Raw genomic sequence first — 18,035 nt, forward strand, 5'->3', positions numbered from 1 at the left:
CATGCCATTTCATCCTTTGTTTTTACCATTCATTACTCAGTCACCTAACTCTAACGTAACCAATGTTTCAACTCTAGCCTTAATCCCTTTGTATTTCCAAACTCTAGCCGCATTCCATTGACACTAAACTCTAGTCGTATAATCCACTTGATATATAACTCTAGCTGCACATGCAAAACATTATATATATATATATAATCCCAACACCAAGACATAAAATGGGCTTGAAGGCCATGTGTCATATATCACTATCGGTTGCCTGTCCCCTTTCCTATTGCAATTGTGCAATTGTAATCGAAAAACCCAAAATAACCACCACATAACATAAGAATTTTCCCCCGACCATCATCGATTACAATATCATTAATCCCGCCAATTCAATATTGCAAGACTCTCCCTCGCTCGCCAATCCGATATCGCAAATCTCTCTGCTCGTCGATTACAATATCATTAGTATCGCCTATGCAATATTGCAAGACTCTCCCCTTCCTACTAATGCAATATTGCAAACCTCTCCCCTCATCGATTGTGATAACTATAATATCCATTCCACTCACAATTGTGATATAACATAAGACCTTCCCTCTATCGATACCCCAATTGCGATAAAAGTTTTGATACCCCAATTGCAATAAAGGTCAATATCACATATTGCAACTTTCCCCATTGATTGAAATATCACCAATACCTACCAGGTCCCTCCTCTTGTTGATTGCGACGGATTCAATAAAGTTATGTGTTGTAATTTTGAAAATTTTCAAGTCCAACTTATTGGAAAATCACTAAAAATCAGTGTTAAATATCTTCCTCCCATGTTGTGATTGCAATGTTAAAACCACCCATATCAACGACCCAAATCATAATCCATTCCAGTTCCACTCCACGAGACAACAACAATATTTCTCAGCTTTTTTTGGTATCATGGTTATTTAATAGAACGTAGAGAAAATAAATAGTGAGACACAAGGTTTATAGAAAGAAGGTAGCGAGACATAGTGGGAGAGTAAAGGCATCCTTTTCACTTTCAACATGAAACAACACATCAAGATTCAAGGGGCTAAATGTATGGATTTCCATAGATAAAGTGCCATGACACAACAACAATTTTCTTAATAATCATAACTGTTAGATAGGTTCAGTTATACAAACTTCCATTTGTATATGAACTCTATTATAAGAAAAATCCCTTAGAAGGCTAAGTGTTTTATTAAATATAGAGGAACCAAACTGATAGTTATCTAGACCAAGTGGCAGATATGTAATTAGAGATCCTTCTTTATAAATATACAAACTTTCGACTTTCCAAAGGGGGGAGATTGATGATGTGAGAAAAATCCTTTATACATGTTTGTAATTAATAGAAATATAGTTGCAGCAACTCTGTTTTGACCTAAGATTCATTTTGGTTTCAGTCTCATCATATCATGCTCCTTTCTTAGTTATTAGTTTTCACATCTTATTGATTACTTGAAATTTGATGTTGTATTGCTCCAACTTATTTCAATTTGTTGTGATTACTGTAAATTTCCATTAGTGTTATAGTTTATTGGTTACTTGGAAATTTTTCAAACAAATCCGACTTGCTTCAATTTAATATGATTAATTTGATGCCTTTATCCACCTTAGGAAACCAAAGATTACCGCAACTTCCATAAACAATGTGCTTTTTTTTGTTGTTTTCCTTTAACTAACTCCATTCCCAATGGTTACTACCCTCATACTGTTGGGTCCCTATAGTACTAGTAATTACCCCATTACTATTTTAGTTGCATCCCTTATTAATATTGTTGTACCCCTATTATCCCCATATTTTTATTACTGTGCCCCATAGAATCCCTCTATTGTTATTTTTGTGGCTTTATATTATTATTGTTAGGTCGGCTGGGTTATATTGTGACTCCTTAGACTCCTATATATAGAAAGGAGGTTCTGTCATTTGAATCATCCAAGAATTGTTCATTTATGTAATGTAAAGGAGGTTTCCCCCTCGAAGAGGCTAAATTCTAAGGCGTTGATCTATCTTCTGTATCTTTTCTTGAGCTGGTTTCATAACCTTTGGTATCAGAGCTTTGGATTCTAGGGTTTCGCTGCTCCAAATAGGTCATCGTGGCATTTTTGTTATAACTCCTTTTCTGCGATGTCTCAAAAGTTGAAAAAAAACCCATTTGAGAAGAAATCGCGTTGAACCTCAGGTCCAAATTTCAGAGCTTTTCACGCTATATTTGCGGAAACATGATCTGAGGAAGTTGGTCTTTTTGCAGTCTCCTGAATTACATTCCAAACAGGTGACCTGGGGAAAATCATCATAAATTTCTCTCTGGGGATCAGATTGAAATTTCGTAAGAAGTTATAGAAAGAGTACGAACTATAGTTTCTTGTATGCATTTTTCAGATCCAAAGGTCAAAACAGTGACTCGTGGCACGTCGTACAAGTTTGCTTTACTGAATTAGTCTTTAATCGAGTCACTGTGGGAGACTTTGCATAACTCTTCCTTGGAGAATCCAATTTGGGTCAGACTTGTGGCATTGGAAAGAGGACATAGAGGGCTACTACAAGGCAAAAATTCAGAACTAGATGATTGGAAAGTACAGTGATACATCAGAGGCAATATCGAGCTCCTACAAAGTGAAAAAAGGTGTGTACATTTTCTTAAATTTTTACTTGAACTTGGTTTGAAAATTTATTTTGAAGGAATTCAAAGGGCATATTAGAGCATTACTATAAGTAACTGATGCCCCAAGGAATGAAAATTCAAACACCTAGTAAACAACCTGAAAGCTCTAGCATTACTCGTGAAGAAGAGGAAGAAATGCTACATGATATATCAACATTACAAGAACAAGTGCAACAAATGTCACTACCACAAAAGCTAACATAAGCTAAGATAAATGGCGTGGAAGCAAAGATGAATGGCATGGAAGCTAATATGGACAACTTGAAGATAGATTTGAACACAAATTTGAAGATAGGCATGGCATATTTGAAGACAGATTTGACAAATTTTCTACAAGAAATACTTACCAATGGTGAAAAGGTAGTAAAGGAAACTCAGGATGCGAACAAACGAAATGTTAATCATGATTTCTTAGACTCTAATGTGGGATGAAAAATCCACCATATTCCAAAAATCGATATGAGGAGTTTGATGGCAAAGATCCCGCAACATGGATATTACAAATGGAGCAATTTTTCGATCTCAATAATGTGAAAAACACACAAAAGGTAGGTATTGCAACTTTATATTTGGAGCCAAATCAGTTTGTATGGTATCAATGGCTTTGCTCTTGTAAACAAATTATCACTTGGGCAATTTTTACGGAAGAATTGATAGCACATTATGAGGATACAAAAAGCAACACTTTTTTTAGCCAATTGATAAGTCTCAAACAAAAGGGTTCAATAATGGAGCACATTGAGAAGTTCCAAAAATTGAAGATAAGGGTAAAAGATATTCCAGAGGAGCATAGGATTGATGTGTTCATAGGGACTTTAAAGGATAATATCCAACATGATGTTCGCCTTTGGGAACCTAATTCATTAGAGAAGGCATTCAGGTTAGCAAGAAAAATGGAAAGCAAAATTATGGCAACCAGGAAGCATACCACTCACAACTATAAAGATGGGAGTGTGGTTGCTCCTAGTCTTCCACAACCTATAAGGTTGACACCACAACATTTGGAAGAAAAAAGAGCAAGAGGGCTTTGTTACAGTTGTGATAGCAAATACACTAAAGGTCATAAGTGTGCTGAGAAGAAATTATTCTACATAGATTTTGAAGAGGAAGAAGAAAAGGAGCAAGAAAGGTCAAAAGAAGAGGATATACTCCAGGAACAAAGCCTAGATAAAGAAGAAATGGATCCAACCATATCTTCTAATGCATTGGCGGGAATTACCACTCCTAAAACCATCAAGATAGAAGGACAAATCACTACAACAAAACCAGCGATTAGCGTCCCTTTTTACTTCTTTTTTTGCATCTAGAGCCCATTTTTGGTGCTATTTGCATCCATTTATCAAATATGGTGCAAAACTTGACACAAAATTTGCATCAAGTTTTGCACCAAATCTTACACCAAGTTTAGCACCAGGTATTGCAATAGGTTTTGCACCACGTTTTGCACCAAATTTTATGCCAAGTTTTGTGTCATCCTTTACACCAGGTTTTGTTCCAGGTTTTGCATCAAGTTTGGCAACTAATTTTGTTTGACATACTTTTGCATCCTCATTTGAATCCACTTTTTGCACCTACACTTGCATCAACTTTTGCATCGACTTTCGCATCCTTTTTTGCATCCTTTCTTAAATCATTTTTTGCATCCATTTTTTCATCCATTTGTGCATCCCTTTTGCGCCAAGTTTTACATCGTGTTTTGTGTCTAGTTTTGCATAAAATTTTGCATCTACTTTTGTTGCATCCACTTTGCCCTCTTGTTTGGCATCCATATTTACATCCTCTTTTGCATCTATTATTGTACCCACTATTGCATCTAATATTTTTGTGCCACAATTAGCGCCTAGTTTGGCACCTCCTTTTGCACCCACTTTTGATTATAATTTTGCATCCACGTTTGCATCCTCATTTGCGTCTAGGTTTTCATCAACTAATACATCTATTTTTGCATCCCTTTTTGTATCCAATTTTGGACCGGGATTTGCATCGAGTTTTGTGTCTCGTTTTGCATCTACTTTTGCATCGACTTCTATTGCATCGACTATTGCACACAATTTTGCATCCACTATTGCACCCATTTTAAATTTCGCTTTTTGCAACCCTTTTTACATCTTCATTTGCATCATACTTTGATTCTTTTTTTGCATCTATCATTACATCCACTTTTGTTATGCCACAATTTGCACCATGTTTTGCACTCACTGTTGTATCCACGTTTGCTTCCAATTTTGCATCCATTTTCACATCCTCTTTTGCATCAAATATTGCATCTATTTTTGCATCCACTTTTATGTTAGGTTTATGCATTGGGTTTTGCATCTCGTTTTGTATCTACTTTTGCATCTACTTACATTATATCCATTTTTTGCATCCAATTTTGTTTTGCCTGTTGCATCAATGTTTGCTTCCACTTTTACATCCATTTTTGCATCTTATTTTGCATATTTTTTGTCTATTGTTACATCCACTTTTGTTGCACCATATCTTGCGCCTACCATTGCAACCACATTTGCTTCCACGTTTGCATCCCCTATTGCATCCACTTTTGTTTCATCCATTTTTGCATATACTTTTGTTTCCGTTGTTGCATCCACATTTGTTTCACCACAATTTGTGCCAAGTTTTACACCTACCATTGGACCCATGTTTGCTTCCACTTTTGCTTTCATGTTTGCATCCAAGATTGCATTGACAACTGCATCTACTTTTGCATCGACTTTTGTGCCAGGTTTTTCATGTTTTTGTGCATCTACTTATGTTGTATCCACTTTTCATCCAATTATTTCTATTGTTGCCCCCATTTCTATGTTCGCTTTTGCATCCCTTTTCCAACACTCATCATATTTTCTGCATTGATGATATTCCTTATGGCATTGACAATTATGAACAATTGATGACAATGTCAATAATATTGGCAAAGATGAAAATGAAGATGATGGCGATGACATGAATTGTGATTATGATGATAAAGACGATAGTGGTTACAATGACAATGATGATGATGGCAATGATTATGATGATGACGATGTTAATGACGTTGGCGAATCTTCCCAATTTTAGATGTTGTCATTGTCATAATCATAAGAATTATCTTTGGTGTCATGATCATCATTTTCATCTAGGTCATCATCAAAAACAATAATGGCATGAATGATGATGTTGCATGATTACAACAATGTCGATAGAAATTACATTAATGATGATGATGGGGATGATAAAAATGACAATGACGATGATAATGGTGGTGATGATGATCATCATCGATCATCTATCAAAAATAGAGTTGTTATTTCTCTTATGTATATCAATGTGTCCTAAACAACCCTTTTCTAGCACTGATCACATTTTTTGGGTTGATGATATTTCTTACAACATCTACAATTATGAACAATTGCAAACAATGTCCATAATGATGATGATGATGGCATGAATGGTGATTATGATGATAATGTAATGATGGCAATAACAATGACAAGGATGATGGTGATGACGATGACAATGATTATGATAATGAGAATGACCTTACAATCTTATGGATTTGTGAACAATTACTAGTTTCAATACCATCTTCTAGATACGTATTACTATCATACTTTTTAAATTTTCTGTCTCTCTTGAGGTATCTTACTATAATGGTGTTGTCAACACTAGAAAGATATCTTGTTGTAATGGTGGTTCTAATGTTAGCACTAGCAAAGTTTAGAAGGGAGGATGCTACTACAAGAGGAATTTCTTCTAAGTGACTATGGCATTCAAAATGAGGCTTTATGGGCTGCTTGTTAACACATGTTCTCATGCTCATATAAAATTAATGTGAAAAGTTGCTTTAATTGGTTCCCATGCATAATTGATATTGATAATGGGGTGGTATAAAATTGTAATGGGCATATCCGTTAGTTAGTTATGATGGGTCAACAATATTGAAACCATCCAAGTGACATTTCACCTTGGAAAAATCGTCGCTCGTGCGAAAACACGAAGTTTATGTAAATGAAAGTTGTGATTGTAGTGGAATTAAAACCATCGAGAAATATCAAAGAAGATGCTGCCTACCAGTTTTGAAAGACAACCAAGGCATTGAACAACTATTTGCGTTAGGATGTAGTGAGGGAATCGAAGGAAATTTGGCAGCCCTAAGTTGCCATTACTATTGCCAATCACACATTCAATAGTAACCATAAAAGGTAGCCACATATAAATAGAACCTGGAGGTGTTGACAGTCAGAATCTATTGTAATAACTTTGACGTATATATAGTTTTGTGTTTAGATGAGAATGAAGTGGGCTTCATCCAGGGTTCGGCTCAATCCTCGTCCATTCCATGCAGTGGTGTTTAATTCGCCAAGCAAGAGAATATTACGTGAGTGTTCAAAGTTAAATCAAGAGAAATCAAGGACGTGTGATTGTCAAATTATTGCTCCTCCCTTATGATTGAGTGCTTGATGCGATGGCCATTATCCTTGGGTGATACTTTTATTCCCCATTTTCTATTGAAAAAGTAGCGTTTTTCTGTTCGATTATGATAGGATTGGATGAACGCCGGTTTGGGTGGATGTAGACCCATGTTTTTTTGTGGTGATCTTCAAATGTCTTGAGGATAAGAAAAAAATCCTTGACCAAGGTCCATGGTTTTGGGGATGAGTTGGTCTTCTAGTGAAGCCATGGTTTCCCAGCTTCAATCCTCTCACTATGTTGCCGATGACTACTCTAGTATGGGTAAGATTCCCAGTTTTCCCATTCACTTTACCCATCTAGATATCTTAGAAAAAGTGGGCAATTTTATTGGAAGATTCGTCAAAGTAGACATGGAAAGACTTTTGAAAGGCATTTTCACCTATGTTTGCATATGTGTTTAGGTAGATCCCAATGAAGTTTTGCGAGATAAAATTGAGCTCAAGTGGATGGGAATTGTGTATTCCCAATCGCTGGACTATGAAAATACAACTTTTAGATATAGGAATTACCAACAAGATAGACACCTTCAAACTGTCTGTCCCTTTCCAATAGGGGCTTCCTCCTTACAGTCATCTAAGAACTCTAGCTGCAGTTGGAGGGATCTTAAGGAAAGAGAGGGATCCAAAATATAACACCCCTCCCTTATGTGTCAAACTTTGCAAACGTAAGCTGAGAAAAGTTAGGTATGATGTGTAATATAAAAAGTAAATACATTATTAATAAATTAATCACTTGGAAAAGCGAGACACCAAGAGATGAGATTCTTGCCAAAACACATTGGTGAATGGGAAAGGATAATCCTTTCATGGTAAAGCTTCTCGATTTAATTCTAGATAAGTTGGATGGATTGGAGATAAATATCCATTAAGAAAAACATAAAAGTTGTGCGGGAGAGAAAGGAAATCTTCTATGAGGAAAATCCTCATGGGAGAGAAAGGTGAGCTTTTATGAGATAAGCCTACGCAAATGGATAAAAATATCCATAAAAGCGAGACACCGCTAATGGAAACCATATCCTTCCATATGCTAAGGTCAATGGTGAAGTGGGTCTAATATCTTGCTATGGAACTTCATGCATGGACAAGGAATCAATATCTACCTACTATGCCAAGGGGAATATTAGAAGGGTACTAAATAGGACTAAAGACTATTGGCTATTGGAATGGCTAAGTTATACTAGATCTATATCTTTATCTCGGTAGAGAAGAGAGTAAAGAAGTGAAACGTAGAGATGCGAGTATCATATGTCTAGACGAGTATAATATGTATAGAGCTCGAAGAGAATGAAATTCTCTGAGAGCTAGCCATGGCTCAAAGAGCCTCATTTTAGTTGTTGAATTTAATGTCGATTGCTTTCTCCTTTCCCTTATTTCCTCTCTCTTATTATTTTTTCTTTTCTCCTTTCTCTTATTCCCCTGTCCTTTCCCCACTCTCCCTACCCGTACCCCACCCTTGCCCAACGGCCCTCAAGCGTGCCTTCCCCTATCCTCGCCCTATGATCCCTTACCGCTTATCTTTTTTCTTGGCTTGGCATATTCATATTATTTTCATCCTCAACATTGAGGATTGTGTAAAGCTTAGTGGAAGATGCCCCTTAGAATAGTTTTGATGCCCCTAAAATGACTTCCATTCTCAACCCCTCCCCATGACATTTGAACTTAAGACCTCGTAACAACTAAACCCCATACAAACCAACTACCCTACAACTTATCATGGATCAACCACAACAATACTTATTATAATAATTTAAAACCAATATTTCTAATTACTTTTCCGTATTTATCTCATTTACAAACCCCTCAACCCCATCCCATTATTATTACAATAAACACAATAATATATCACCCAGGAAAGAGTTCAAAATTGCGAAAACAAAAAACGCACAACAACCTCTGTTCCCAACATGACAACATGAATGAAGTAGGCCTCTCATGTTGGAGATGATTTAGGGGTTATTCCATGGCCTTCTCTCCCTTTGAAACCCCCCAACCATCCCTGTAATAATTTTTTATATTATCTTTAACATTGCTACTTTTACTCTCAATCTTTAACAGCTACCGGCCTTCCCTCTTCAAAACCCTTATATAGAGTGTTTTCTCTCCATCGACCTCAAAAACCGTTATATAGAGATTTTTCTCTCCGTCGACCTCTTTGCCCTTTGCCTTCGAAGCATTTTTGCACAGTTAAATCCTTTGTCCAAAATCCTCGGGGTTTCGCATTCGTGTCTGATATTGGGCGAGTTTCTGGCATATTTTGGATCCATCGATTTCATTCAAGCCCTCCCTCTGTGCACTATCTGGTATTGGGATGGCTGGAACTCAGGAGGATCCTGTTCTTACTCGGGCAGTAGATGACGATTCGAGAGAGAACGAGGATGATGCCGGAAAGGAAGAGGACACTGGAGCTCAGGTTGCACCCATTGTTAAGCTTGAGGAGGTTACTGTCACCACGGGCGAAGAAGAGGAGGATGTCCTTCTTGACATGTAAATTTCTTAATCCATGGCTATTTCATGATTTTGTTTTCTCAGTTGAAAGTTGTTTTCATGGCCTCTTCGGTGGCCCTTTTCCTGTGCACATAAATGGAACCTTGACTATAAGGAAGATGCATTTGGGCAGTTATTTACTTCTAATTTTTCTCCTTTTTAGTAAGATCTATTTTTATCGGGTACTCGATGTTTTGTTCGCCTGTTGATGATGATCGGATTTGTCATTTCAACGGGGTGCTGAAGAAACTCTATGGTAGATGCATTTAGCGGGCTATGGTTTGTTTTATCGAGTAAGTAGGGTTTTGCTTTTCTGTGTATTTTGTGAGTTTCTTGTTGTTTTGATGTCCCATTGATATTTTGATCAGCATTTTTTTATCTCATTATCGTCTGTAATAATTGTTTTCCTATGTTGATAGGTTGTCGATGAATATTTTTTCGGGGATGCATTTGATGGTTTTTTTGTTATCATTTGGGGTTTTGTATTTTGACGAGTCTTTTTATATTTTGTTGAACTATAGGCAATCCTTTTTTCAATGTCTTTGAAGAATCTATGATGGTTTCTCTGTTATTCTGGTTTAGTGGGGGGTGTGATGGTCATTTGTTATTGTTAAGCATACGGGGTTTCATATTTTTTGGTTTTTGGATTAGCCATTGAATACTGAATTGGGCCTATTTGATAATCTGTCTTTTGGTTATTGGCATTAGGGTGATTTGTCTTTTTATGTTGTGAGGTGGTATGATTCAGGCATATGTCTGTTTTGGTCTTCTGTCAACTGTTTTCGTTGACTTTCTATGATGTTTTGAACAGGTTGTTGATCATTTCTGTACTTTATGGGGATGTATGGGATGAGCACTCTTTTGTTATTAAATAGTTGATGATTTGTATTCTTAAATGTTTGATGTTATTATTGATCTTTTTTGTGGGATCCTTTTCGGTAATGTTAAGGAATATCTCCTGTGTTTTTAATAGGTCGTTGGTAATTTATCTTTGAATGCATTTGATATGGTGGGATATTGCGGACGTTACTTCTAATGGATGCCATGGGCTCTTAAAATGATCCTCATGCAGTTTCATTGTTTATTAATATTCCCATTCTTTTTTATATGTTTGACCCTGCAGGAAGGCGAAGCTGTACAGGTTTGACAAGGATGGGAATCAATGGAAGGAGCGTGGTGTAGGAACAGTAAAGTTTCTTAAGCACAAGGATACTACAAAGGTTCGGTTGGTTATGAGGCAATCCAAGACATTGAAAATATGTGCAAACCATTTAAGTATGTAAATTTGTTTATTTGTTTTTTTTTTGTGTAATTTCCCCCCTCAGATTGTAATAGCTTATCTTATGTCCAAGTTTTAAGAGGATTTATGTGCCGAGAATTTGTGTTGATCCTTATTATCTAGATTATATTGTTTTTTTTTTTTTTTTTGCCTTGCAATTCATTCCCCAATGTCACCTCAGGAGCACACAGGTAGTGATAAAACTTGGGTCTGGCATGCAACTGATTTCTCAGATGGGGAACTGAAGGAAGAACTCTTCTGCATTCATCTTGGCTCTGTAGATAGTGAGCATTGTTCTTAGACTCTTCTAATCCTTGTTATGATTTTTTCTTTCTGTCTTGTATTTTTCTTTGATAAAATCAATGCTTGAGTACCTTTATTCTTGGATCATTTCATTGAAGGGTTGATTTTCCATATGTTCTTAGGATGCTTTTGTGCAGATTATAGTGGGTTGGTAAGGGATCCCCCTCCCCAAACACCCTATCAGCATAGTTAAGACTTGAGTTTAGGGTGGCTTTAATTATCTCTGGTAATAGCAAATGATACGGAGGATTCTGCATAACCCACCCCCTTTTTGATTCCAATAAGTAGAGGTGGTCACTATGGTTATCCGATTTCAATTTGTAGTTAGAAAATGGGGTCACAACTTTCCATATTTTTTGTTTTGTTTTGTCTTTTTACATCAAACAATAGTATATTTATTAGAACCATAGTCAACTAAACAAGCAGGAAACAATTTATTTGACAGGTGGAAGAAGTGATAGGCTTAGAGTAATTGAATTGTAGGCCATGCTTCTTGACAAATTGATGAACAGATGTCTCCTTACTTGAGATTTAGGTTGGCACCATGGCACCATCCTGTCCATCATTATACACTAATCTTGTCATTATCTTCTTCACTGTGAATGACTGGCCTGTTCCCTGCAAATAGATCTGGGCATAGAGGAGCCAATCCAAGAACAGTAATCTCTAGCACAAGACAATATTAATGATCTAAATACCTAATCCTGAAGCTTGACTTTGATTTTTCTCTACTGGTTCTGAATCTCTGATTGAGAATCTCCCACTCGTCATTATCAAACCTTCTCCTTCATCATTGGCATCAGCTGCATTGCTGAGGTACTCTGGTTGGTTGTCATTGGACTTGAGAGCTTGAAGTTTCAAATGATTATAGTAACAGACAGCTAGAAAAGCCAGTCCACACCCACTCAAGTTTATGATTGTAACCTTTTCATTTATTATAGACAAATATTATGTTATGAGCAGCCAATCCTTGACAATACCAGCAACATTCATAGTCAAGGCTGAAGTCTTTCCTATCAGAAGAAACGCTGCAAGATTAAGAGCCAAGGCACAAGCAGAAATGCCATGTAATCCAAATCAAAGGAAGAGACCCTGATTATCAGAAATGGGTATTCTACTAAGGCCCAGGGGGTGCTGAGAAAAACAAGGCAACAAGGAGCAACAAAGATGTGATGGGATTCAACTTAATCCCTTTTGATGTTCGTGGAATTTGTATGAGAACCAATTGGGTAGTCTCACATGCAACTGCACTTAACTGGAGAATCACCTCCCATGCATTCATCTTGGCCTCCCCATAAGCTGAAATAGTAACTCCAATGGATATGGCCAACATATTGGCCTCGGGCTCACCATTATAAGCTTCTTTCTTCAGGGAAACCACAATCAAATACACAACAATGGGAATTAGAGCTTTCAGCATTTGAAATAATGATACTGAGAGGAAAACATAGGCAGAATTTGAAAACCAGAGACCCAAATAATACACTTATCAATACTATGGGTTCAACGAGCTTGAAGACTCTTACAATAGCAACAGCCAGTGTTGAGTAGAAGCCCATGTGAATCATGGTGGGACTGATCACACTAAAGTTGTCAAGCAATGGCAACTCCAATGGATATGGCTAACATATTGGCCATGGCCTCACCTCTATAAGATTCTTTCTTCAGGGGAACTGCAATCGAATGCATATCAAATAGGCACAAGAGCTTTCAACATTTGAAATATCGATACTTTGAGAGACATGCACCAAGGGCTGCATCATTTAGGATTTGTACTCAGTTTAGGTGTCATATTCAAGGGGAAGTTGTTATGCTTTCCACCACTTCATAGATTGTTAGAGTGATGAAACAAAAGAGGCTCCCTCTTGAGGCTAGATTATGTCATTCATATCAGCTGTGTTGTTGATGTCCTAGCTCAGCCAGGTCTTGCCAAAACTCTGTTGAGGTTAAAAATTTATTATAAACTGAAATGTCTTCACAAGAATTGACCTCATAAAATGCCATAATCACAAGATATGCCATACATGGCTGTGATTATGGCTTGCAAGAACCTTAGAATTTGAGCAATGAGGCTCACAACAAAACTTATGATTATGCACTCTACAATTCTGTGACCAGCTGAATGTCAAGCAATTGAACCACGATTTAAATCCTATTTTGTCAGCAATAAGTACTATACTTTGTCTTTATTTAGTGTAGAGAACCAAGCACTTATTCTGCTCATCTATAGAAGGGACAATGGTTGTTTGCCTATGAGGTGTAAGGAAATCCTATCAGATGTTTTGTATTTTCGTATGGAATTGAATCATACTCCTGCACACTGTAACATTCATATATATCAACCTGTAGAGGCTTTAATAACACCTGGTATTCTGGTTAGTGAGTTTATTGGACCTCGTGTGCATATCCTACATGCACAGGATGGACTATTCATATGTTACAGGGTATTATTCTTATTATTTAGGGTGCACATCTTCAGGTGCTCAAGAACGATTACTAGAACAGTCAGTTAATTCTGCAATTTAAAGGATGAAAAAGGAGGTTATATGAGTCTAGTTTTGGTTCTCATCCACAATGTCACACTAGTCTGCCTGGGCATGGTTCTCATGGTTTAATAGTGACCTGAGGAGTCATAATACCACAGATCACTAAACAAGAACAACTAAGGTAGCCCAAGGACAATAGCCATCTTTACACATTAATTAACAGTTCTTACATTAATTATCCTAGGGGGTTTTAGTACTTCCAAATTCTTAAAAAACAGTTAGCAGAGCATTCACATTACACATTCCAGCAATCTTTTCTATAAACCAACCAAATGCAGTCAGGAGAGCCCTCCTTTTAAACTATACAACCTTATCGTTAGTATGATCAACCTTATTTTAATATATAGTGTGACAAACCGTATGTGACAGGCAGGTGGAAAACGTTTCTCGCAATTGACTAAGTGACGTCCTGCGAGCCAGACATGAGACGGAAACCCTCGTTAGAACTATATGCTTGGCTCTTTTCCAAAAAAATGAAGAGTCAATGAGGTTTTGTGTAATCACTTCTGGTATCATATTGGGTTAACCCACCCCCTTTTTGATTCCAATAAGCAGAGGTGGTCACTATGGTAATCTGATTTCAATTTGTAGTTAGAAAATGGGGTCACAACTTTCCATATTTTTTTTTTTTGTCTATTTACATCAAACGATAGTATATTTATTAGAACCATAGTCAACTAAACAAACAGGAAACAATTTATTTGATAGGTGGAAGAAGTGATAGGCTTAGAGCAATTGAATTATAGGCCATGCTTCTTGACAAATTGATGAACATATGTCTCCTTACTTGAGATTTAGGTTGGCACCACGGCACCATCCTGAACGAAGATCCAGCTTTGACATGCCTTGCACATGTTTTCTTAGGGACATGACATTCTCCCGAGGGACTTACAATAGAGGTTTTGGACTTGCAATCATTGGCAAAGTGACCATATTCGTGACAAAGCTTGCACTTGTAATGGATCTGTTGATAATCCAGAGTCTGCTCATGGATTCAGTCTCCATTTTTGAGGATTATTTTCTCTGGAAGAGCTTGTTCTAGATCAACTTCAACACAAATACAAGGACAAACATATTTTTTATGCTTCAGTTCAGAACTATCTAGAAACTTTCCAAGAGAGTTTCCTACGTAGATGGGGCTGTCAGTCTCCCAGCAAGGAAGAGGAAGACAAGGAAGTCAGACCCAGATAGGGTAAGGGTTGTGACTCGAATTTTTTCTGAAGGAAGCTCCCTGGTAGGAGCATTATCATCTTTCTTTACAAATTTTGAGGAGAGGGGGGAACTGGTTTTGACTTTTTACCCCAACCACTAATTAAGGTGCTGAAAGCTGAGTCTGCTTGGAAACCTCTAGAACCCGATGATATTTCTTCTAACATTGTTGGGTTATTCGATTGCATATCTCGTACAAAGCGAGGAAGACAAGATTCGATTTTTTGAAGTGCGGGAGTAGTTGCAGAGCCCTTGGAGACAAAGCTTGAAAAAATTGAAATAGAGGCCTGTGTAGATAGTTAATCATTGAAATTTCTTAGTTTTATTGGCCGATCAGATGATTTGATAGTGGATTGGATCTGTTTTTCCTTGTATTGTTGGTGAGATTTGTATATCTGGGAGAAGTGGTTGCTGATTTGGTGATTCAAGAAGAAATTGATAGATTTTTGAGTGTTTTGCCACAGAGATTGGGTAGATTAATCAGAAATCCATATTCATGTGTTTCACTATTGATTTTGCGTAGATTTGTCAAAATCTGTGGGATTTTTCACTCTTTAAGAGCAGATTTTTGGAAATGTTTGTGTTTTGTTCTTGTTTGAGGGAAATTTTTTCACAAATCTATGTGATACGTGGCTGCCTACTGGTGTTGAGAGCCCATATACAATGGTTTGTCCTCAAGATTGTAGAGTGAGGGAGGGAGGAAAGTCTATTTTGAATTTTCAGCATTTTACTATGTTTCAGTGTCTATTTCTGCATTTATGACCTGTATCACTGGCCTTTTTACCCAACATCATGTTGTAAGGTAGCCATGGAATTTTTGGCAAATGCTACATGCATGTGTAAGCAACATATGTTTGTCATATTTGAGTAGAGGTGCTTGGTTGATATTGTCCTAGGTAGATGTTCCCAACTGCAAATAGCACCAATTCCATTTCCTGAGGCATCACATTCCAAAATAAAGGTTTTTGTGAATTTTGGCACAGCTAAGGCCAGTGCTTGAACATTACCTCTTTAAGATGTTCAAAGGACTTCATTGCTTCTGGATTCCATGAAAATGCATCTTTCTTCAATAATGTTGTTACAAGTGCTTCTATTCTCCCATAATTCTTAACAAAGTTGCATTAATACCCTGTCAACCCGAGAAATTCTCGAAAGCTTGAGTTTAATTTTTCTCTACTGATTCTGAATCTCTGATTGAGAATCTCCCACTCGTCATTACCAAACCTTCTCCTTCATCATTGGCATCAGCTGCACTGCTGAGGTACTTTGTTTGGTTGTCATTGGACTTGAGAGTTTGAAGTTTCAAATTATTATAGTAACAGACAGCTAGAAAAGCCAGTCCACACCCACTCAAGTTTATGACTGTAACCTTTTCATTTATTACAGACAAAGATTATGTTATGAGCAGCCAGTCCTTGACAAGACCAACAACATTCATAGTCAAGGCTGAAGTCTTTCCTATCAGAAGAAACACTGCAAGATTAAGAGCCAAGGCACAAGCAGAAATGTCATGTAATCCAAATCAAAGGAAGAGACCCTGATTATCAGAAATGGGTATTCTACTAAGGCCAAGGGGGTGCTGAGAAAAACAAGGCAACAAGGAGCAGCAAAGATGTGATGGGATTCAACTTAATCCCTTTTGATGTTCGTGGAATTTGTATGAGAACCAATTGGGTAGTCTCACATGCAACTGCACTTAACTGGAGAATCACCTCCCATGCATTCATCTTGGCCTCCCCATAAGCTGAAATAGTAACTCCAATGGATATGGCCAACATATTGGCCTCGGGCTCACCTTTATAAGCTTCTTTCTTCAGGGAAACCACAATCAAATACACAACAATGGGAACTAGAGCTTTCAGCATTTGAAATAATGATACTGAGAGGAAAACATAGGTAGAATTTGAAAACCAGAGACCCAAAGAATACACTTATCAATGATATGGGTTCAATGAGCTTGAAGACTCTTACAATAGCAACAGCCAGTGTTGAGTAGAAGCCCATGTGAATCATGGTGGGACTGATCACACTAAAGTTGTCAAGCAATGGCAACTCCAATGAATATGGCTAACATATTGGCCATGGCCTCACCTTTATAAGATTGTTTCTTCAAGGGAACTGCAATCAAATGCATATCAAATGGGCACAAGAGCTTTCAACATTTGAAATATTGATACTTTGAGAGACATGCACCAAGGGCTGCATCATTTAGGATTTGTACTCAGTTTAGGTGTCATATTCAAGGGGAAGTCGTTATGCTTTCCACCACTTCATAGATTGTTAGAGTGATGAAACAAAAGAGGCTCCCTCTTGAGGCTAGATTATGTCATTCATATCAGCTGTGTTGTTGATGTCCTAGCTCAGCCAGGTCTTGCCAAAACTCTGTTGAGGTTCAAAATTTATTATAAACTGAAATGTCTTCACAAGAATTGACCTCATAAAATGCCATAATCACAAGATATGCCATACATGGCTGTGATTATGGCTCGCAAGACCCTTAGACTTTGAGCAATGAGGCTCGCAACATCACTTATGATTATGCACTCTACAATTCTGTGACCATCTGAATGTCAAGAAATTGTACCGCGATTTAAATCCTATTTTTTCAGCAATAAGTACTATACTTTGTCTTTATTTAGTGTAGAGAACCAAGCACTTATTCTGCTCATCTATAGAAGGGACAATGGTTGTTTGCCTATGAGGTATAAGGAAATCCTATCAGATGTTTTGTATTTTTGTATGGAATTGAATCATACTCCTGCACACTGTAACATTCATATATATCAACCTGTAGAGGCTTTAATAACATCTGGTATTCTGGTTAGTGATTTTATTGGACCTCATGTGCATATCCTACATGCACAGGATGGACTATTCATATGTTACAGGGTATATTCTTATTATTTAGGGTGCACATCTTCAGGTGCTGAAGAACGATTACTAGAACAGTTAGTTAATTCTGCAATTTAAAGGATGAAAAAGGAGGTTATAGGAGTCTAGTTTTGGTTCTCATCCAAAATGTCACACTAGTCTGCCTGGGCATGGTTCGCATGGTTTAATAGTGACTTGAGGAGTCATAATACCACAG

General features: G+C 37.2%; 1 pseudogene across 1 annotated transcript; it reads left to right on the forward strand.

Annotated features, from left to right (window-relative positions):
- The first annotated feature begins 9,264 nt into the window (after positions 1-9,264).
- LOC149263851 (ran-binding protein 1 homolog c pseudogene) lies at positions 9,265-11,190 on the forward strand (annotated as a pseudogene). The gene is made up of 3 exons (XR_016250639.1): positions 9,265-9,610; positions 10,734-10,883; positions 11,046-11,190. The product of XR_016250639.1 is annotated as a ran-binding protein 1 homolog c pseudogene (transcript).
- Positions 11,191-18,035: the final 6,845 nt, after the last annotated feature.

This window comes from Pinus tabuliformis, chromosome 6 (genome assembly GCF_031772625.1).
Source record: "Pinus tabuliformis cultivar Carrire ecotype Pingquan chromosome 6, CPIR1, whole genome shotgun sequence".
Taxonomy (NCBI): Eukaryota; Viridiplantae; Streptophyta; class Pinopsida; order Pinales; family Pinaceae; genus Pinus; species Pinus tabuliformis.